Below are 22,447 nucleotides of genomic sequence, written 5' to 3' on the forward strand. Positions count from 1 at the left end.
TGCCACACACTGATACCCCTGACTTTCCTTAGTTTAAAACCAAAGTCTCCGTCTAAAGTCCTAGACTGTTTCTCATCAAATCTATGACTGCACTGATACCAATTTTCTTTCTTTCCTTTTTTTTTTTTTTTTTTTTTTTTTTTTTTTTTTTTTTTTTTTTTTTTTTTTTTTTTTGAGACAATGTCTTAATCTGTTGCCCAAGCAGGAGTGTAGTGGCGTGATCTTGGGTCACTTCAACCTCCGCCTCCTCAGTTCTAGTGATTCTCCTGCCTCAGCCTCTCAAGTAGCTGGGATAACAGGTGGGTGCCACCATGCCTGGCTACTTTTTGTATTTTTAGTAGATATGGGGTTTCATCATATTGACCAGGCTGGTCTTGAACTCCTGACCTCAAGTGATCCACCCACCTTGGCTTCCCAAAGTGCCAGGATTACAGACGTGAGCCACCTGACGTGGCCACTCCCTGGAATTTTCAAGTCAAGCCTTCTCTATATGGGAGAGGAAGGAATGAAGCCAGTTACTTTTGTGCATCTTAGAAGGGAAAGGATATGGTATCAGTAATTGAAGATTTGGCCTGCCAGCCCACCTTATCCAATTTGTCAACCCAGGTTCATCTACAGCCTGTTGAGAAGTTTGGCAGCTAGAGATAGATATGCACATAACATGCGGAGCCTCCTGCAAGAAGCACTGGGGAAGGTGTGAACCCCAGGTTGAGTGACTGGGCAGCTGTTCCTCTGCGGGAATAGAGGAGCCCCAGCCTCCTGACACAGTGCACCTCCTGAAACCCACAAAGCAGCAGTAGGGAACTGTGGATGGCATTATCAGTCCTCCCCACCCACCGCCTGGTCACTCCTTACAGGCTGCCTTTTTCTTATTAAGCCAAAGCCAGCTCTATCATTCAGGTTCGGGAAACAGAACAGTTAGGCACTGAGAGAAAAACCTAAAACATTCACATATAACCTAAATTATTCTTACAACCACTGTTCTTACTCCCTGGGAGCTTTCTAAACCGGTTCTACCCAGTTACCTGCTTAGCTAGGCAAAACGGAGCCCAAACCCCTACTTCCCTCCTGTCCCTCTTGAAAAGGGAGTAAGGCTCAGCTAGAGGGAAAGCAGAATCAGCAAGTGAACGCTGCATTAGGTCTCCAAACCACCCTGTGCAAATCACCCCAGAAAGGCCACCTGAAGGAGGGCCTGTTCTGTCTGCTGGGCGGCCCTCTTTTTCTCACAAGGGGAGTCCACGCCTTGTGGATAAACAGAGATGCCTTTTCTGGGCTGTGAGAACTCCGCTTTGGCAGTGTTCATGGAGGATGTCAGGTTTTATCAGGCAGGAACTCAGCAGCTCCTGCGTTCCTATTTCAGTGAGCCAGGGAGAGGGGCAAGGAAACCAACACCCAACAGCATACAGAAGACTCAAGATTCCTGGGGCCCAAGTGCCCAAAAAAACCCACTTTGTTCCTTTGAAGTCAGGGTAGTATTTCCAAGGTTGCCGTGTAAACAAGTGTACCCTATTAAGTTGGTTTATCCCTTCATTTATCCTATAAATATTAATGAAGCACCGTGGTGCCAGGCCCAGTGCTGGGACGCTAGGGAGAGAACAGGCATGAAAAGGGGCTTGGCACCTGCCCTCCCACCTCTCAGAGTCTCAAGGCGTGGTTCTCCACCTGGGTGACTCTGTCCCTCAGGGAGCATTTGTCAATATCTGAAAACTTTTTTTGGTTTTCACCACTGGGTGGGGGCCAGGGAGGGTAGTGCTATGGTATCTGGTAGGTGCGGGCCAGGGAGGGTGGTGCCATGGCATTTGGAAGGGGGAAGGCCAGGGATGCTGGCAAGCAGCACCAACAATGCACAGGGCAGCCGCCTGCAACAAAAAATTACCCAGCGAAATGTCAGTAGTGCCAACGTTGGGGAAGCCTGGTATAGAGGGGAAACAGACCTTAATCAAATTGTCTTATTACTTAATTGATATTTACTTTCATTTTCACATATTTACTTTACAAATGCTCTGACCTCAAGGAGAGTGTGCAAGAATGGAAGCAGAAGCACACCTGGGCCAGGGTGAGAGGCAGTGGCCAGGGAAGCGCTCCCGGGAAGGGTCACGTGGGCGGACATTGGAGGATGGGCTGGATGTGACTGGACAAAGGGGTGGAAAGATGGGGGCAGGGAAGAGTGTTCCAGATAGAGGCTCTCAAGTGCAAACAAACCTTGTGTTGGGAGGTACCATGGATTATTCTGGAAATATTTTTCTTTTCATACCATCATCACCTTACAGCCTTTGCAAGACAAGGGCGACCCTGTGTCCACGACCCCAACAAATAGGCAGCTCATCAAGACATACTGCAGAACCCAACCGGACAGAAGTTGGAAGAATCATTCACACTCCAGTGTCTATCTTGCTCCATGGCTCTCTTTCTCAACATCCAGCACTGCGCATGACAACAGGCAGGAATCAAAACTCTAATTTTTCCTAGAGTTGACATTAAAAGCCTGAGTTTCATAAAAGGAAAAACTGATAAACTATAAAACTGATCAATTGAACCTCATCAAAATGAAAAGTTTTACTCTGCAAAAGATCCCGCAAAGATGATGAAGAGACTAGGAGAAAATATTCTCCAATCACATATCTGTCAAGGGACTAGTATCTAGATTACATGGAAAACTCTTAAACCCCAACTATAAAAAAATCAGATTAGGAAATAAAAGACATGGACAGATAGTCCATTAAAGAGGATGTATAGATGGCAAATACGTCCATGAAAAGATGTTCAACATCATTAGCCATTGGGGAAATGCAAATTAAAACCACAATGAGATGTCACTACATGTCCAGATGAATGGCTAACACTAGTGACAATAGCAGCTGCTGGTGAGGATGCAGAGAAACTGGATCACTCACACATTGCTGGTGGGAATATAAAATGGCACAGCCACTCTAGAAAACAGTTTGGTAGGTCAGGTGGCTCATGCCTGCAATCCCAGCATTTTGGGAGGCCAAGACAGGCGGATCACCTGAGCCCGAGGTCAGGAGTTCAAGACCAGCCTCACCAACATGGTGAAATCCTGTCTCTACTAAAAATACAAAAATTAGCCAGGTGTGGTGGCAGGTGCCTATAATCCCAGTTACTCAGGAGGCTGAAGCAGGAAAATCGTTTGAACCTGGGAGATGGAGGTTGCAGTGAGCCGAGGTTGCGCTATTGCACTCCAGCCTGGGTGACAAGAATGAAACTCCATCTCAAAAAAAAAAAAAAAAAAAAGAAAAAGAAAAAAAATTGGTTTGGTAGTTTCTGTTTATTATTTATCTATTTATTTTTAATGTAAGTTTGGCCATTTCTTACAAAACTAAACATGCACTTAACTGGATATTCCAGCAACCCTGGACATTTATCAGAGAGAAATGAAAATCATTCCACATAAAAACCTGTATACCAATGTTCTCAGCAACTTTACTTTTCAATAGCCCCAAAGTGGAAACAGCCCAGATGTTCTTCAGTGGGTGAATGGTTACACAAACTGCGGTACATCCATACCACAGACTACTGCTCAGTAATAAAGAGAAATAAACTACTGATACACTGAACAACTTGGCTGGATTTCAAAGAATTATGCTGAATGGAAAAGCCTACTTCAAACGGACGCATACTGTGTAATTCCATGTATGTACCACCGTTGAAATGACACAGATGCAGAGATGGAGAACAGATCAGTAGGCACCAGAAGTTAGAGAACAAGAGAGGGAAGGGGTGGGTGTGGTGGTAAAAGGGAGGCACGAGGGGTCCCTGTGGTGGAACTGTTCTGTATCTTGCCTGTGGTGCTGCCCATACAAGTCCACACATGTGATAAAACTGCATAGAAGTAAATACACACACCCTAGTGAGTACATGTAAACCTGGAAATCTGAATCTGAATAGGGTGGGTGGATTGTGTGATGTCGGTTTCCTGGTTGTGGTACTGTACTACAGTTATGCAAGACAATGCCTTTGCAGGAAACCAGGTAAAGGGCATATGGGCGCTCTCTGAATTACTATTTTTTTTTTTTACAACTGCATATGAATCTATATAACTATCTCAAAATAACAACAAAAAAAACCCTACTGTAAAATTTTAGTCAGCAAAAATGCCAATGTACCTTAAGACAGATCTTTTTATTTCTTACTTTTCCCTGTACTGCAAATGTACAATTATGCAAAAATGTAATATTTTTGGTCCTTTTAAAAAGAATAGCTACAGTTTTAGTGTGCTTGCATAACTGTACATTTTCATAATTATTTGACGTATAACAGTATTAATTCTTATTCTATAAGAAATTAACAAAAGGATTTAGGACACTATACATGGCCCCTGCAGGTTCCTAAGACAAACTACCCAAGTTCAGATGTCACCTCCACTGCCAATTAACTGTATGACTTTTGACAAGTGCTTGCCTTCAATGTGCCTCAGCTCCTCCATCTGAAAACTGGTGTAATAGTAGTTCTTACTTTAAGAGTTGTTATGAGGATTTTAAAAAGTACTACGTCTCAGGTTCTTAGGACAGTTCTTGAGGCCCCACTCAAAGCTGACCTCTGCTGTTACCCCATTTACCACCATCATCATGAAGGCCTGGGGTCCTCTCTTCAGCCTCTGAAGCTCTACGCCACAGTCCAGCTTAACATTTCCTCGAGTGCAAAATGTTCAAATATTATAATTTCTGAAAATAAAAACGAATGTTTAAAGCTGTCTTTAAGACTTTTGGTCTTTTTTCAATTTCCTTTATTTCTTTGCTAGTAGAGGGAGTCAAGGATCTCTAGTATATGACTTTATCAGACTTTCACATCTGGTCACAGGTCCTCAGCAAAGGTGACTTGAGAGGCGTTGCCCTCCCCGGGGGAAGCAGCTCAGCCCTGTGACTCCATCGACAGCCCTGGTGATGGGCTCAAGAAATGATTGATGGTCACTGGCGACTGAGGAAATGGGCGTCAGGCTCTGGCGATTTTCCTTGTGTTCTTTCCAAGGCTGCCAACCTCATGAATAAGGAAGTGTTTTCCTACCAGCCTGAAACTGAAATCGGGTGGGATTACATTAACATAACTTTTAAAGAAGTTTTAGTGTGTCAAAGCCAGACCAGCCCTGCCTCAGTGGTCAACAGACTCCATGATAGAAGTCTAGAGTTTAGGCCAACTCTCATCACAGTTTTGTTTAGATGAATGAAATACCTCATATAGAAAATGCTTGATCATTGCTCAAAGAGATCATTTAGAAATAAATCCGAGCTCCGTTGGAAAGCCTATTACAATGGTAACTGGAAGGTGAGGTAATCCAGGAGGAAAACCTTCCATTTTTGCAAGCAGACTGTAAAACACAGTGCTTCTCCAAAAAGGTTTAGAAAGATATATAGAAGTCCCTTTATCATAGAAAACTACGATGAGAGGAAAAAGTACTCCTCACCCCAACCCTGCTGTTCTCCCAGGCTCCACATCTTCCTAAGTGACACCACCAACCATTCATCCAAGAACCTAAGCCAAAGTCTGGAAACTGTCCTTCATCCTTTCCTTTATCCCACAGAACCATCAACAAGCAAAAAGCTCTCTATCGTTTGAATGATCCACCCCTCTCCAGTTCCTCTATCCCCAGCCCAAGCCACCAACATCTCCGGAGGAGGACACTGGTCTCCTAGACCCAACTCTCTGCCTGCAGTGCCCCAGTGACTCCAAAACCTGAGTCAATCCCTCCGATGACTTCTCCACGCTCTTGAAGAAAATCCAGCACCCTCTCTCCACAGCCTCTGAGTCGGCCTGCCTGGTCTGGATTTGGCTTCCTTTACCACAGACAGCAGGCCCCCCTCAACCGCAGGAAATACGTTCTAAGACCCTCAGTGGATGCCAAAACCATGGAAAATGTGGAACCCTATATACACTATGTTTTTTCCTGTTCATAAGTACCTATAATAAAGCTGAATTTATAAATTAGGCATAATAAGAGATGAACAACAACAATAAAATAGTATAATAATAAAACATATTGTTATATATATGGATAATATGCTGTAATAAAAGTTACTGGAATGTGATCTCTCTCTGAAAACATCTTACTGTACTGCATGTACCAATTTTCAGACTGCAGGTAACTTAGGCCACCAATAAGGTGGGGACTACAGTGCTCTGTCGTCCTTGCAGATCACAGAACATGCCCGGTTCTTCCCAGCCTCAGGCCTTCATGCCTATGTTCCCTCTGACTGGATCACTGTCATCTTCCCTTGTCTCTGTGCCTGTGAGCCCACTGGGGACCTTGTCCATCCTGTTCACCATGGCACCCCAGCCTCCAGCATGGCACATGGACATTGAAGTGCTCGATATATAATGGAGGCATTGATGAAAAAGGAAAGCTTTCAATGATCTGTTGATTGCCATCATGTATTAAGGTCAATTACAGTAGCCACCATCTTATAAGCAGGTATGGTCTAAAATATTTGGGGAAGTCTTTTAAAAAAAAAAAAAAGAATGCATACTTATTTCTAGAGCAAAGTTTCATAACCTTGTCACTCTTGACATGTGGGTCTAGATAATTATTCATTGTAGGGGGCTGTCCTGTGTATTGCAGAATGTTTAGCAGTATTCCTGGCCTTTACCCAAGACATGCTAATAGCACCCCACCCAGATGTGCCAACCAAATGTCTGGAGACACTGACAAATGTCCTTGAGGGAGACAGGAAGGATCATCCCTGGTTGGGAACCACTATTACAGAGGAAGGTTAGTAATTGGTGGTTAGCATTTTAATTCTGCCTTCAAAATGCCTACTTAACCCATACTTTGTCTGAATCACACAAGTAATGATCCATTTTAATATGGTGTCACCTGACTGCCATTTACATCATTTTAGTGGGAGCATGCATTCCAAATCCCTAGCGATATTTATGAACCACCATGGAAAGGTTGAATTGTCTATCCTGAGACTCTCAGCTTAGCCTGCTGCATCAGTATTCTAGGCGACATCTGAAGTGAAATGGTACAAAGAATGGAGGGGAAGGTATAGGAGTCAGAAGAGAGTTGGGGGATGGATGGGTCTTTTCATATCTGGTGTGACCGTTCATTTGTGTTTGGCATATAAAAACAGAATAGAAACAAGATAACACCTTAGTGTTTTGGGTCCTTCTGGAAAGCACCATCCCATATAATTCCATGGTGGGGCAAAACCCAGGAATGAAATGTGAAAGACTAAGACTCAACACTGATCTCACTCCCTGTTTGCCTCTCTTCGATTAATATAATATGCTGCTGAGCTTGGAACACCTCTACAGGAATGCAAAATGATTTCCTAGTTTTACCTGCCACACTGCAACAATATTTTCAATTATTGGCTAAACTGCAAATGCCCCATGAGTCATTTAAATAAATCTCACATGTATGAAATAGTCAATTGTGTTCTCTGAGCAATTCCCAGCTGTAAAAATAGAACCACACCGAACATATTTTTTTCTGCAGCTAATTGAAAATACTGCACATATAATGTATGATTTAAAGCACCCAGGAGGAATTTTGATTTGCATTCCCTATTTTAAATGTACAATCAAACGCTGTCTTAAAGTGCTCCACACATTTAATTCAATATTGCTTGCCTGAAGCCCCAACCACTCCTAAATTTTAGCGCTATGAATGGATGTTCGAAGGTTTTTAATGCTCCAAGTGACTTTTTAAAACAATGGCTTTAACAGGGCTGCTTTTCCTGAGAAAACAAACACTCCTAGACACGACTGGTTCAAACCTCTATGGCCCAGAGAAAAATTTCCAAAATAGCAATAAGATGCCTGCCAGGAAAGAGAGACCACGGAGAAGGACATCCTTCGTTCAGGAGTCAAACCTGTGGTCCCATAAGTGCTCATAGCTGTTGCCCTGGCATTAGAAACGCCCTCGACATTCATCTGTGGAGGTGAAGAAAGAAAGGGTGCCCAGAAGCTTGGGATCTGGGAAAAAGGGGTGCCACAGGATGTGTGATCATCTTCCGTTTCTAACAGAGCTTGAGAGGTTGCACAAACAGTTCATATGCTCTCCTAGTCAACAAAACAGTGATTCAGGGCCTACGTCAAGAGGGAAGCACAAGAGTAGAAGCTTCAAAGATGAAGGGAAGACAGAGCCCGACCTTAAGAGCCTGCAGACTAACAGAAAACAGAAGTCCTTAAGGACTAAGAAAAGAGGTAGAAAGTGACACGTTGAGTTTCGGTCAAACGAAGTTGGCTATTTGCTTTTACTTAACATGAAACAACACTATCAGTTTATGTGTGCCCCACCATAGGGTAAATTAGTAAGAGGAGGTGAAAATCAGAAGAGCAGCCATACCTCTCTCTCCCTACTGGGAAGGATAAGACAGTGACCCACAGTGGCAGCACCTAACAAACCATAACCAAAGAATTAAAAGTATCCACATTTAAAGTTAATTCTGGGTGTAGTGACTCACACCTGTAATCCCAACTTTAAGAGGCCAAGGCAGGTGGATCACTTGAGGTCAGGAGTTCGAGGCCAGCCTGGCCAACATGGCAAAACCCAGTCTCTACTAAAAATACAAAAATTAGCCAGGTGTGGCGGCTGACATCTGTAGTACCAGGTACTCAGGAGGCTGAGGTGGGAGAATCACTTGAACCCGGGAGACAGAGTTGCAGTGAGCTAAGATCACACCACTGTGCTCCAACCTGGGTGATAGAGTGAGATCCTGTCTCAAGAAAAAAAGAAAAAAAGTTAAATGACATAATGAACACCAGATATGTATTTATTCAACAAATGAAAGTACTAGTCATAACTTAGTGTTCTTCCTTAGATAACCCTTGACTTTTATTTCACAAATTAAGAAACAGATAGGAAATAATGAAGGGACTCAGAAATTATCTATTTCAATCACCTGTCACCAGAGGCTATTCTCTTACATTATCTGATATTACAAAATTCATCCTTTAGACACTCCCAATATCTGGAAATGAAGGGCCCCAGTATGTGGAACTTTGCTGAACCACTAAATCTCTTGGGCTGACTGACTAGGAAATTCCCTACAGGCCACATAGAACTAAAACAAATGGTTTTAGCTCTCTGACATGGGCCATTAACTTGCTTTCACATGGTACTTACCAACTGATATGGCTTGGCTGTGTCCCTACTCAAAATCTTGTCTTGAATTATAATCTCCATAATACCCACGTGCCAAGGGCAGGACCTGGTGGGAGGTGACTGGATCATGGGGGCAGTTTCCCCCATGCTGTTCTTCTGATAATGAGTGAATCTCATGAGATCTGATGGGTTTTATAAGTGTCTAGCATTTCCCCTGCTGGCACTCACTCCGCCCTGTCACCCTATGAGGAAGGTGCCTGCTTTTCCTTTGCCTTCCACCATGATTGTAGGTTTCCTGAGGCCCCCCTAGCCCTGCAGAACTATGAGTCAATTAAACCTCTTTCCTTAATAAATGAGCCAGTCTCAGGTATTTCCTTATAGAAAGGTGAGAACAGACTAATACACCAATCAAGCCTCCTATAACATGTGGGCTTCCCATGAAGATTTTGTTAAGGTGGGGAAAGTCCTTATTGGTCAGAGGACCCTCTTGTTATTTATCTGTCTCTTGTGAGTCTGGTAATTGTTAGTCAGTCTCTCTGACCTGCAATGACCCTGGGTATCCTGCCAAACTCCAAGTTGTCTTCTCTGCTTCATGCTGGGGATCTCCCTCAGCGATGCCATCTAAGCAGCCAGTGTCTCTGACACCATACAAATGAAATGCAGCACCATTTGGTGATCCAGCCTATGTTTATTCTTCTCCCTTTGGCAACAGACACTATTTACTTACTATCTTTCCCAGGGCAATAGAGGGAAGGCAGGAAAGTACTGAGCTTGTATTCTAGAACCTGAGGAGGAAGTAAGGGAGAGGAAGAGCTCAAATGTAGCTAAATCAGCTTCCTAACACACTTAGTCTACAGGTAGGTTCATTTAAGCAGTTCAGAAACTTTTAAAAAGGTTCAGAAGAAATAAAACAGAGAACATCTTTCCTATCCTCCCTGCAAATATATCAAAGGTGTCATATTAAAATACATGGATTCCAGCAGTACACGTGGAATAAATATTTTCCATCTTTTATTAGGTGACTAAAGGGCTACTTTGAGATATGTTTTGGCACCCACAAAAGTAATCCTGTGACACTGGGTAGACATTCTTTTCTTTTTCAGTTTTCCATTCTGGCTCTTATAATCAAGGTGGGTTTCTTATACCAAGCCTCTCTACCCAGGCCTGTTGTAAGAAACCCATGCAGCTTTGGTCCATCCATATCCTTCAGTGTAATTTTTTGGCATGAATGAATGAAAAACAGTGACCCAGAAAGAGTCTGAACTGCGTACAAGAGGTGGGTGGTCCCTGGTTCCTACATTTTGACTTCTGGGGAAAAATTATATAAGCCATTTTCCAAAATACAGTAAGTAAATAAAAATATATGTATCTATAGGCACAGGATGTAGAAATACTTCTAAAGCAGGAAAAGGGAATGAGGGATGGGGAAGATATGAGAAGACAACTTCCACTTTAAGAAAGGTTCCTGTGCTTTTGTCTCCAACTCTTTGCTCCTTTTGCTTTCTTCCTTCAGTACAAAGAGTTTGCAAAGAAAATCTCAAAAATTTTTTTTAAAAAGGTGATCACCGTCCCCCTCTTCCTGCCAAGCAAGCACCTATCAAACGAAAAAAGTTCTTCAAAGCTCAGAAACCATGTTAAGTGATGGGAAACACAGTTCCGAACCTGGGCTTTAGTCACCCAGCTACTGAGCTTCTTCCTATAACCTGATTCCATTTCCTTTGCTACAGTTGATGCTAATGCCTTGTGAAGGGATTTAAGGGCTGGGGGACATTAGCTATTTCCCAGAAGAAACCTATGCCCATTTAATACTACTGTGGAACAGGCCTGTTGTCTAGTCCTGGGCCTGTCTGCAATGGGTAAGCCATGTACCTGATCTGTGACTCAGTTTCCTCATCTATAAGATCAGTGACAAGCCTCCTTCCCTACCCTGAACTCCAGAGAGCTGCTATGAGGATCTCATGAAATGCGATGCTGAAGAACAAGTCAATAACTCTTAGGCACCACAGAACTTTTGTTCACAAGACCAGCCTGCTGCCCCACTGCCCAACATCCAAAGCTAAGGTAGGAGAACAAGGACTTCTAGAATGAAAAGTCAATGACAATGGAAGTTCTCCTTCTCAGTTTTATCTAACCTCTAGTATAAGAAACTGCACCAATGAATCTTTAGGGATGAAGGGGGCTGAGCTGCTTCTTGTCATGAAGTTGCATTTTATAGGGGAGAACATCTCCCCAGTTACTCATAGCCAATTATGGAGACAATGATCCCCAACAATGGGGCTGGTGAGTAGCTGCACAGAAGATGGGAGAGGAAACTTTCATGAAGTCCCTACTATGTGCACAGCTCTGTGAACACATCATCTCACAGACTCTTACACACAGAGATGCAGAGAGGTTGGGGAACCTGCCCACATCACATAGAAAAAAAGAGCACACGGGGGTGCCCACCACCAAGAGATTGGCACTGCCAGGGGCTTATCCCAGGGACAGGTCACCCTGCCTCCCCCCTGCCCAATCCCCTGGGTCTCTTTTCATTCCCTCAGTCAGACTGCAGGATTGGCACTAACCCCATTCCCCAGCTTTTACCTCTCTTTTTCCTCCCAGATGCAGAAGTATGTTTCCAGCACATCTGACCAACTTCTCCCACATTGTAAGAGTGAGGCTCCCCTCCTCCAGCATTAATTCTTTATTTCTTTGATTAGCTTCTAATTCCCATGTGTGCTAGGATATAGGGCATCCCCCAGATAAGACAGCCCTCTTCTTTTCCCAATGAGAAAATCCCTACCCTCTACAAGTTTTGGTCAATCTGCCTGAATAAACTTTATGACACACATGAAATGATATACACTATGAGTCAGAAATAGTACTTTTCATTCCATGTCCACCTTCCATGAAGCAATTTAGCTCACAGTCTTTCCAGGTAGTGTCCATATGTCTGTCCTCAATTTTTGAGTTGTCTAACCGTTCTTCTAAGCACAGCACCTCCTTACCTTCCAAGTTGCCTATGATACAGCACTTTTCAAAACGATGTGCGACACTGCCACTGAAACGCCCACCCTAGGCCATCAGAAGCCCTTCAGAGTGCATCAAGAAAGTTGCCCTCAGAGGTAAAAACACATTCATGATCCGCACAGCATATTAGTCATGCTGTTACTTTTAAAGTGACCTTCAATGGTCTGAACAAAATTTCAAATGACAGAGGGCAGCTAGCTCCTCAGGAAACCCATTTCCTCTTCTTGCCAACCACAGAGCTGGGCTACATTTCCTAGCCTTCAAGGTAGGTGGGTGTGACCATAAGGCTGAACTGTACTTAATGAAATAGGAGTAGAAGTGCCACATTCCACTCCCAGGCTTGGCCTATCAAAAGCTCCCATATGAAGTCCTCGGTGATCTTTCTGCTTCCACCAGCTCAATGCTGACCAGTACAGTGACCTTAGCAACTGCCTGTTAAATAAAGTGGAACCACAGACAGGAAGAGGCTGGGTTGCCAAATCACCAGGTTTCACATAAACGTGCCCACTTTGGGCTTTATACAAGTGGAAAATAATCTTCTCTCATGTTTAAGTTACAGTACATATTTGGGTTTATTTGTTATAACAACTAGCACTATATTAACTAATACAATGTTCAGTATCTGGCAACTCTGAAGTTATAACCTCAGGAACAAGTACTAAATCTGTATTCAATTTCTCTGCTTCTCTTTTTAAAACTTAACCCCTTTTCATGAAGTAATCTCGATAAGCATTCATTATATGCATTGATTGAGAGAATTTCAGGCGAATGTGCCTTCCCCATCTGTTCTCAGTCAGTCTCTCATGGATCTCATCTATCTAGCTTTTTTTTTTGTGAACTCTAATGATTTTGTAAGGACCCTACTAGATAGCAACTCCCTTTTTGCAGAACAATTTTGAGGAAATTTTTTGCTTCATGTTCAAGCACACAGTTTTCAAGCTGGGACACTCTTTTTCACAGAAAAAAATTCTGCATTTCAGTGCCTTTTCATGATGTACTCACAAACTGCTCAGGTACCATTTTTCAGCTTATGTGCCTGGCCCAGAAGGGATCAGGTCTTAACGCAGGCTTGTGTATTCCTGTGTCTTGCTGTCATAGATATTTAATGTTTCACACCTTTCCAAAGTTGTCCATTAAAAAACTTCTGTCTTCCTTTTAAGGGAATCAATCTCTCCTCTGTGAAGGAGTTACCTGTTTTTCTTTGGCCATAAAGAGCACGTGAGAGACTAAACAGCCAACTCTCAGCTGATAGAAATCAATAAATACCAATTCTACAAAGTTTCGAGCAAAAAGGATTTTGTGGAGAGTCAAGTAAAAGAAAAAATGAGGACTGTTGTGCCCAGGAGGGCTATCTAGACACTGGTGTTTATCAGCTATGTGCCAACATTTCCCTCTGCAGAGAGATTTACCTCTGGCACAAAGCAGTGTCTGACACTTAAGACACTTCTCTGCATGAAGGGCTTGGCATTAGCACTACTGAGCCCCCCTGTTGGCTGTCTGAAAGCTGGGCGTTACTCCCCTAATCTCACATAGGAGGACACCTACCACTCACCCAGATTCCTCAGCTACAGAACCATCTCGGGCTACCAGCCTCTCACACGGTGAGGCAATGCACAGAAAGCACTTTCCTGACCTATGGCTCGCACGGGCATCAGGGACTGCTCCAGTCTTCAGGGTCACAGACTGCTCTCCTGATGTCCTGTCCTAACTGAGAGGGAGGGGAGGGGACTTCCATGCAGCCCTCCCCAACAGTTCAGTCCACACTGACCACTGCCAGCTTGACCTCCCAAACATGTCACTGGTATCAACTCATTTTGGCAGCTGATTATTGATCCAGTGCAGGACTTAGGGACAAGGTGCGAGTGGTAGAAGCGGCTGGCTCTGGTGGAGGAATATTTTATCACCACGGTACATGACGATAATAAAAAGCAAATCATCTGAGGTAATTTCATTATTGCTTTCAGATCTTCCATAGACAATGCACCCTGATTGCCTCCCCCTCCCTCACACCATATGCCACTGTTCTAGACGATCTCGAATTGTTATTAGGTATCAAGGATGTGCCCTTTCTACCTAAACAGATAAACCCCTCAAAGATTGGCCTGTTTTGCAGATAATTCTATGTCCCTCTAAGCACCTATTACAGAGTAAGTGCTCAAAAACTAGCTCTTCAGCTGCACGCCACCCAAATACAACAGCATGCTGCCTTCAACTTCCTTCATGTCCTGTGTGGGGTGTACACATTAAGAACAAGGCTTGTGGAATCTCTTTTACCCTCTGGAATGAATCTTCCTCGAGAACATAGGAGTGAATACAGAAAAGACACAATAGAGAAAAAGAGCATGAATCAGCCATGGGGCTCTAGGATCGGGTTGTAAGAGCCACCAAGTTATGGGGGCTGCTAAGGGCTAATCAAGGGTGAGTGGCAGGTGATGGCAGTTCTGTCATCAAACTGTACCCAGACTTGACATCTGGAGAGGTAACAGGTGACAGGAGTCAGAGACGTGAATTCTCAACCTGCCACAGCCCTGACTTTGCCAAGTGACTTGAGTCACTGTATTTCCTACTTCCCTGCTTGTTAATTGGGGACACTATGATCTTTCTCTGCAAGGAGAGTAATATCCTCATCATTCTCTATTCTCTAGCCATGGAAATAAAGCACAGAGAGGGAAGTATTTTGCCTAAGGACACACACTACTAAGTGTGGACCTGGGGTTTGAAACCAAGTTTATTTGACCTCTATCAACTCATCCTCTGCCCAGCAATGCTCTGACCTTCAATCTGTGGGGCCGTGTATCATTGCTCAGCCACATGGCTTAGCCTCAATCATTACTAAAGATAGTGTTTCAGGATCCAAAGTCTCCACCCCAGAAAGACACAGATCTGGAGTCTATACCCCATCAGTGGGAATCAGATCAGGGTGTTCTACACATCTGAATCTCATTTTTCTCGCCTATAAGCTAGGAATGATTTCTACCTTACAAGGGTTGTTAGGATTCAACAGGATCATGTATAAAATATACCTAATAGTACTTGACACACTCATGATGCATAATTTTCCACTTCCTTCTCCCCTTTGAAGTACTTTTTGGGCTCTTCTATGCCAGGTATGGTGGCAGGAGCCCAAAAGAAGAAGATACCCCACTTGGAGGTTCCTAACATGGCAGAGAAAACACACGCAGAACCAGAACACAAGGTAGAGAGTAGTACATAAGCATAATTTTGCCACTGTACGTGTAACAAATGTACTTACCCCACTCATTGAAATTTTAGGCTAAAAAGTGACATATGCATTGGAAAAACTATGTCTTCATACGTTCCACTATGCTAAATTAATTCAAATTAGTATGATCAGCACTTTGATATTCATGATTTACCACCTTGCTGCACAAGAACAGGTTTATTATGAATACTGTGGCATCCTTAGCCAATCCTCCAAAGTGTTATTTTAACTAACATGTCATTAAGAAATTAGCATAGGTTTGGCATAAGATAATAGGAGTCTTTTAGTATATAAATTTCAAAGAGAAAAATCCACACCTTTAGACAGAAAGCTCTCCCTTACAATTAAGTCATCACACAGGCTCTCCCTGGCATCCCCCAATCTCACTGTTAGAGCAACAATTCAGGGGTTGGCATATACTCAGACTGCTGTATGAAGTCCAAAGTGGTTAACTGCCAGAAAGATCCTTAAAAAAATCCTATCATTGGAAGCAGAAAACACATTTCTTATCTGGGAATGCTTGCTAAGGTTAATCCAACATTCTTAGAACTCTTTTGTATATTGATGGAATCAAATCACAATTAAATGACCATCATCATGTGCTTTAAAAATATTCACATGTTTAAAATAGTTATTTGTTGGTATCTGGACATCACTGGACACAGTAGAATGATTTGCTCACAGTCAGAAAAACAAGAATGAAAAGAGAAGCCTCTGGATGCTACCCTTGCAGAGACCTAAATATTAAACCAAATAGATTATTTTTCCTACTGCATAGACATTTTTTGTTTTGTTTTATTTTGAGACAGAGCCTCCCTCTGTTGCCCAGGCTGGAGTGCAGTGGCACAATTCCGCTTACTGCCAACTTCTGCTTCCGGGGTTCAAGTGATTCTCATGCCTCAGCCTCCCAAGTAGCTGGGATTACAGGCGTGTATCACCATGCCCAGCTAATTTTTTGTATTTTTAGTACAGACAGGGTTTCACTATGTTCAGGCTGTTTTTGAATTCCCGGTCTCAAGTGATCTGCCCACCTCAGCCTCCCAAACTGCTGGGATTACAGGCGTGAGCCAGCACGCCTGGCCCTGCATAGACATTTATTCGTTATTCACAACTAACCTAATGGAAAAAAGCAGCCAGCATGACAGGGCTACCTGCAACGTGCTCCCTGGAAGATCTCTTGGTAACACAGTTGTTTACATCTCACAAATGCAAGGGTGGAGTCTGAAGGAGGTTATTTCATGCAACAGCCTTCCTTTGCCTCATGGCCAACGCACAAGAGCCTGAAGCCTGCAGGCAGGACAGATGACCAGGTGATCATTGGGGAGTACTGCCCACTGAGAGTGCTGTAGGAAAGGGGTCTGGAAACAAAGCATGCAAAGACACAGAGCAAGTCTCTCATTCATCAGGTCAAACACACAAGGAAGACATGAGTCTTGGAGAAGTGCTCACCTGTACTTGTGTGACAAATATTACCCAGTGTCACAACCACAGCCACCTTGTGTCCCGAAAGTCAGCTCCATTCCTGCCACTGTGCTTAGCGCCTAAGATATACTCTTCGCTTCATCCTCACAACACTTAAGGGGTGGCCCTAACCCAACTCACGGATGGGCTTGGAGATGTTTAGAAATTTGGCTTTGGCTCATGGCCTCCAACATGTAGCCTCTAGATTCAAACCAAAGCCCGCTGGCCTCCAAATCCTCCACACTCTTAATTACTATACAGTGGAGGAAGAGGAGGAAACATGTATTTTAAAATGACAAATTTTGAAATAAAGGTAACTATAAACCTTAGAAAAAGAAGTTAAATCCTAAACGGAATTCAATTAGGCATCTTTGAAAGGTCATGGCACACTTGTTCTGTGGTTCTGCTGAGTTTCATCCAGCTCAGCTTCAGTTATTCACTTGGACTCTGTGTAAATCTCTCTACCTTCTCAATCCAAAGGTCAGTACTAATTTTAGATTTCAGTCCCAGAAAAAAACAAGTGTCTAAGGAAGGAACTAGGGGGCCAAAGGCATAAAACCATGATTCAAACTTACCACAGAGATACTGGCCTCTTTCTGTCTCATGTGTTTTGGTTGTGATACTAGGGATATTACGCAGCACGGCGAGCAGGTAGTCTTGAAAGGAGGAGTGTGCTTTGACACGAATTTCTTTTCAAGAAGGTATAAACATTGATGGGATGTAAATCTTTGAAAATCCATGGTATCAGCTCACAGTTCACACATCTACACACCCGGGTCCAGGCTCCGGCACTGACATATAAAGGCTGTGCGACCCGACATATATACAGGGTGCGCGACCCTGGCATACAGGCTGTGTGACCCCCCACACACTGTGTGACTGTGGACCGTTTATCTCTGCCACACTCTTCCTTCCCAACTACACGAGTGGAAATGATATCAGCATCTAGCCGAGAGGCAGGCACGAGGCTCTAGGAGACCACACAGAGCCTCTGCTGGCTGGGAAACAGAAGGAAAGGCAGCTGGGGAACGCCAGGCAGCACGGTCCTCTCCACACTCCCTTTCCTCCTAACCAAAGATCGACCACGCAACTCGGAATTCAGCCAATCATAGGACCTCACTCCTCTGCCCACAGCCATTGGTACAGGGAAGGGCATGTGACCATGTGACTTAGCATCAGACAATCACAGGACCTCACTCCTCTGCCCACAGCCATTGCAATGTACAGGGAAGAGCATTTGACCATGTGACTTAGCATCAGCCAATCATAGGACCTCACTCCTCTTCCCACCGCCATTGGTATAGGGAAGGGCATGTGACCATGTGACTTAGCATCAGCCAATCATAAGACCTCATTCCTCTGCCCAGTCATTGGTACAGAGAAGGGCATGTGACTGAAACTGAGCTAATCAAATTCCTCTCTAGGATTCTGCCCCCCGCCCCCCAACCAGCTGGAACTGGCAGCTCTTTCTTCCTGTCTCAAGAGGCTGTAGGGAGGTAAGCCTGGAGTTACCTACAGTCATGGTCCCGGAGAGGACAACCACAACTAGCAGACAGAAGCAGAGATGAGAGGCAAGGAGAGAGAGAAGAAAGCCTCCAAGTCCTCAGTCTTTGGTTCCAGCCAACTTCAGGGCCAGAGTCACCTCTCCCATGCTTGAGAGTGGGCAGTGTCAGCCAACAGCTCTCCACCTTGTTTCCAAGTTATTTTGATTTGGGTTTGTGCTCTTGTAAGCAAAAGATAATGCAGTAGTTAATAGTTTCTATAATCTTAACAGTGACCAAATCCTCAGTAAGAATAACTTCTTGAGTGAATTTCTTATTTAAAAACTGAAGAAATAAATTTTAGTAGAGGAAGCAAACACTGCCTTTATTTACATAGCACTTTCACGAAAGGAAGAAAGAAACATCCGTTTTCATTTGTAGTCACCTTATTCATTTCCGAGTGGGCTTTGTATTTGGCATTAAACTCTTTCACATACCCACATCCACCTTCAAGATTTGGCCCATAAAAACTTAGGATAAAAACAAGTGGTTATTTTTTCTATAGCTATATTTGCTGGCACTACATGGAGGGCTAGGGGTAAGAGAAGGCACTTATGCTATTTTTGGTATGCTCTCAAGAGAAATTCCCCAGGTTACCAGAGTTCCCAATAGGGGTTGGGGGTGGGGCATGGTTTACAAAAACAAAGTGCGTTTACCAAGATTTGCAGCCCTAACAGGAAATCCTTTCTGACTCTTGATGGGATTTTTTTCTTTCATATTAAAGTCTAATCGTATTATTCTTCAAAGAATTAAATAAGAAAAATGGAAAGGCACAATGGATGTAAATTCCAATTCTCAAATGATCTTCCGAAGCAAAGGATAATGTCTTAGGTCAAACTGTGGCAAAAGCCTGGGTGTTCCTGATCTAATCTTGAACTAGGGTGCCCACCCCAACCTTTGGAGAAATCCCAGGACATGTTTGTCAAAACATATGAGTGGAATTACAAATAGAGAATTGCTTGGGCTCAGTGGCCATCCTCATGCACAGAAAGAATCCCAGAAGGGATGCCGACTTTCCTGGACTGGGCTTACATCCAGACCTAGAAATCTAACAACAGAATAAAGACAAGACTCACTGACTGTAGAAATAGACTTGGCCTGTTGGATGGGAGGTGGTATTTCTCAAAAGAGAAATAAAATCGTACTAATCGTTCAGTATCCTTAAATTGGGAACTTGGAGACAAGAGATAACCTAAAGAGGTAGTTTATTGCATTTGACTCCATTCTGTACCTAAGGGTATTTTTAAAAAACCCAACATTGGTTTTCAGATTAGGCATGCAATCTACTCATGAGGAAAGATGGTTTGAAAAGAGAAGATGGGCACATTTATGTGTGGAGAACAGGTTGACAAGATTCAAGTATATGGGACCTAATTTATTTAAAAATTTATAAATGCTCTAAGGAATACAAACTAAATCTTCACTTTGGCCCATGATGCTCTTTCTGAATACTAATGCTGAATGATTTTATAGGCTTAAAAAAGTGAGAGACAAGAACTTTAAGGTATACAGGCACAGGATAATGCTTTTATGAAAAAAATTTATCTAGACTTGACATTTATGAGAAAGCCACATCAAAAGGAAAGGGAGCCAATAATTTATAGGTTTTAAAAATAAGACACCTTTGACATCATTTATTTCAACATACCCAATATATAGACAAGGAAACTGAGTTCTAGATGGTAACCTACACACTCTATTGGTGGTGCGGCCCATATCCTCTCCCAGCCTGCTCTTTCTACCTAATTTGATTGAAGATATCAGCCAAAAAAAAAAAAAAGTCACCAAGAGGTCATATATCACCATCACCAAGGTGAACAGAAATAAACCAAAATACATCCTCCTACCCTGTAAAACCATGAAATGCAGAGTGCACCCCAGCCAACAGACCTCAAGGAGGGCAGAACCATGCCAAAGGAAGGTTCAGATGAGGATAACGGAAGTGAACACCGACAGAGAAGTGCTTCTGTATTAGACTTCCGCTTTTCTCTTAGTAATGTTTTATCTCAAAAGACAAGGTTAATCAAAAATTTAAAATGTCTGAGGATATATATTAAATTTGCTAGTACCAAAATGAGGGCTGGCGGTCTGGCAGGGAGAGCTCCCCTTTGAGTCTGGAATACACATACTCTTCCATAAAGCGTGCAGTAAACGTACAAGAAATATGAATATGGTTTACTTCAGACATCTGGTAATTGCCTTTGGGCCACACACCGCTGCTGGTGCAAATAAAACTAAAACACAGGCACGTCTTTCCAGAGCTTAGAGTCTACTGGATAGTGCATGTTGCTACAACACAAAAAACTGCCATCATTGAGGTAGGCCCGGGGAGGGGTGTACACTGCACATGTGCCACAGAGGGTTGGGGTGGTGACTGCCAGCAAGGCCTTTTTGAACCCAAGTCTCGAAAAGGAGAAATCAGCCAGACAGTGAACACAGGAGGAAGGGAATTCCAGGCAGAGGTACAGAAGGAACAAAGGCAGAAAAGCACTGGGCAGTACCAGTGGAGTTTACAGGAGGTGCAGTTTGGCAAGAAAAGAATGTTTCAGGCAGAGAGCAAGGCAGGGAGATGGGAAGGGAGTGAAGAAAGCTTTGACTCTGTTGGGTCATTACGAATGGCCAGCAGCCTGGTGAGCCCATGGAGCACTGTGGAAAGTTCCCTGGCTGCACACTGACAGGAACTGAGTTCTGGGTCAGGACTCTACTCTAAGGCATCATTTGGGAACACACTGTATGACTCTGGGTACCACATGTAAAACAAGGTTCCCCATGTTCCCAGAGTTGGGGACTCCCTGGGATGGCCTGTGCCTCCATATTTACAGACTCCCCACTGCTGTTTGGCATGTAGAATCGACCCTGCCCTATCTCCACCCAGGGGGGCTGCAAGGAAGTGGGGCAGTAGTCAGGTTTGTAGAAATGGTTTGTAAACAGTAGGGACTGCCATCAACACTAGAACTCTGTATTAATTACCCTACAGAAGCTCAAAAGCATCTTCAGAAACTCAGGTACAACACTGTATAAAGATAGCGGAGAGCTCATCTTTTAATCTGAGATACCCAACTTGTGATATGACAATGGCCACTTCTTTCGAGTCAGGGGTTTAAGCCCAGATCAAGAGAGAGCCATCAAGTTTTATTAGCAGGGACCCAAGAAGACTTGGATTTGGGGCAGCAGGAGGAAAGTCACACCAGCAACAACATGGAAGAGAGTTAGAAGGGACGCAACAGGAGGTGCACGACGCTGTGCAGTAAGCACTAGGCATTCCCAGGCCGTCGATGGTCATCTCAGCCTAGGGTCTCTAGCTCTGAAGCCCATGGGAGTCAGAACACTACTATAAGCAAGGGTCACAGGTCCAGGGGAACCAGAAAGCAACCGACCTCCAGTATAGACAGGCACTGGAAAGCCAGCAGCAGCTGAGTGTTGCCACATGGAAATGTAAGCATCCTATTCCAGGTTTTTCGGCTTTTTTTTTGTTTTTGTTTTTGTTTTTTGGTTTTTTTGTTTTTTTTTTGAGATAGAGTCTCACGCTGTCACCCAGGCTGGAGTACAGTGGCGCCATCTCAGCTCACTGCAACCTCTGCCTCCTGGGTTCAAGTGATTCTCCTGCCTCAGCCTCCCAAGTAGCTGGAATTAAAGGTGCACACTACCACACCCAGCTAATTTTTGTATTTTTAGTAGAGACGCGGTTTCACCATGTTGACCAGGCTGGTCTTGAACTCCTGACCTCAAGTGATCCGCCTGCTTCAGCCTCCCACAGCGCTGGGATTACACGTGTGAACCACTGCACTCTGCCTATTCCAGGTCTTCTAGCTTTTAAGAGAAGCTGTACATCCAAGTGGCATCTCCAGATGTCTAAATATTAACTCAAGTTTTATATACTTTGTTCAGGCCAACAACACCGCTGCCTACTGCTAGAAGTGGCACACCAGCCACCATTTTGCCACTTTTGGACTCTAAAGCAAGGCAAGGCCAGCGTGACTAGAGCGGACCTTTGCGGAATTTCACAGCATAGAGAAGCAAGAGGATCTGGTGACGGCCTGGATGTGGGCAGTGCAGGAACCCAGCATCACTGTGAGGCTCCTGCTCCAACACCTCCATGAATGGTGGCGCCACTGCCAAAAAAAACCGGACAAATCTTGGCTAATGATG

General features: G+C 43.7%; 1 protein-coding gene across 4 annotated transcripts in view; it reads right to left on the bottom strand.

Moving 5' to 3' along the window:
* The window catches only part of SERPINE2 (serpin family E member 2), a 65,493-nt gene that overhangs the window by 39,745 nt on the left and 3,301 nt on the right, over positions 1–22,447 (bottom strand). The window contains exon 1 of one of the 4 annotated variants that reach the window (XM_009183181.3): positions 16,746–17,152. The exons of 2 other annotated variants lie outside the window; for them this stretch is intronic. The gene's annotated coding sequence lies outside the window, so the exon portion shown is untranslated. Of the gene's footprint in view, positions 1–12,051; positions 12,209–16,745; positions 17,153–22,447 lie in introns of those variants that run through there. One more of the 4 variants, XM_031651895.1, reaches the window with a different exon arrangement.

This window comes from Papio anubis, chromosome 10 (genome assembly GCF_008728515.1).
Source record: "Papio anubis isolate 15944 chromosome 10, Panubis1.0, whole genome shotgun sequence".
In the NCBI taxonomy this organism is placed as follows: domain Eukaryota; kingdom Metazoa; phylum Chordata; class Mammalia; order Primates; family Cercopithecidae; genus Papio; species Papio anubis.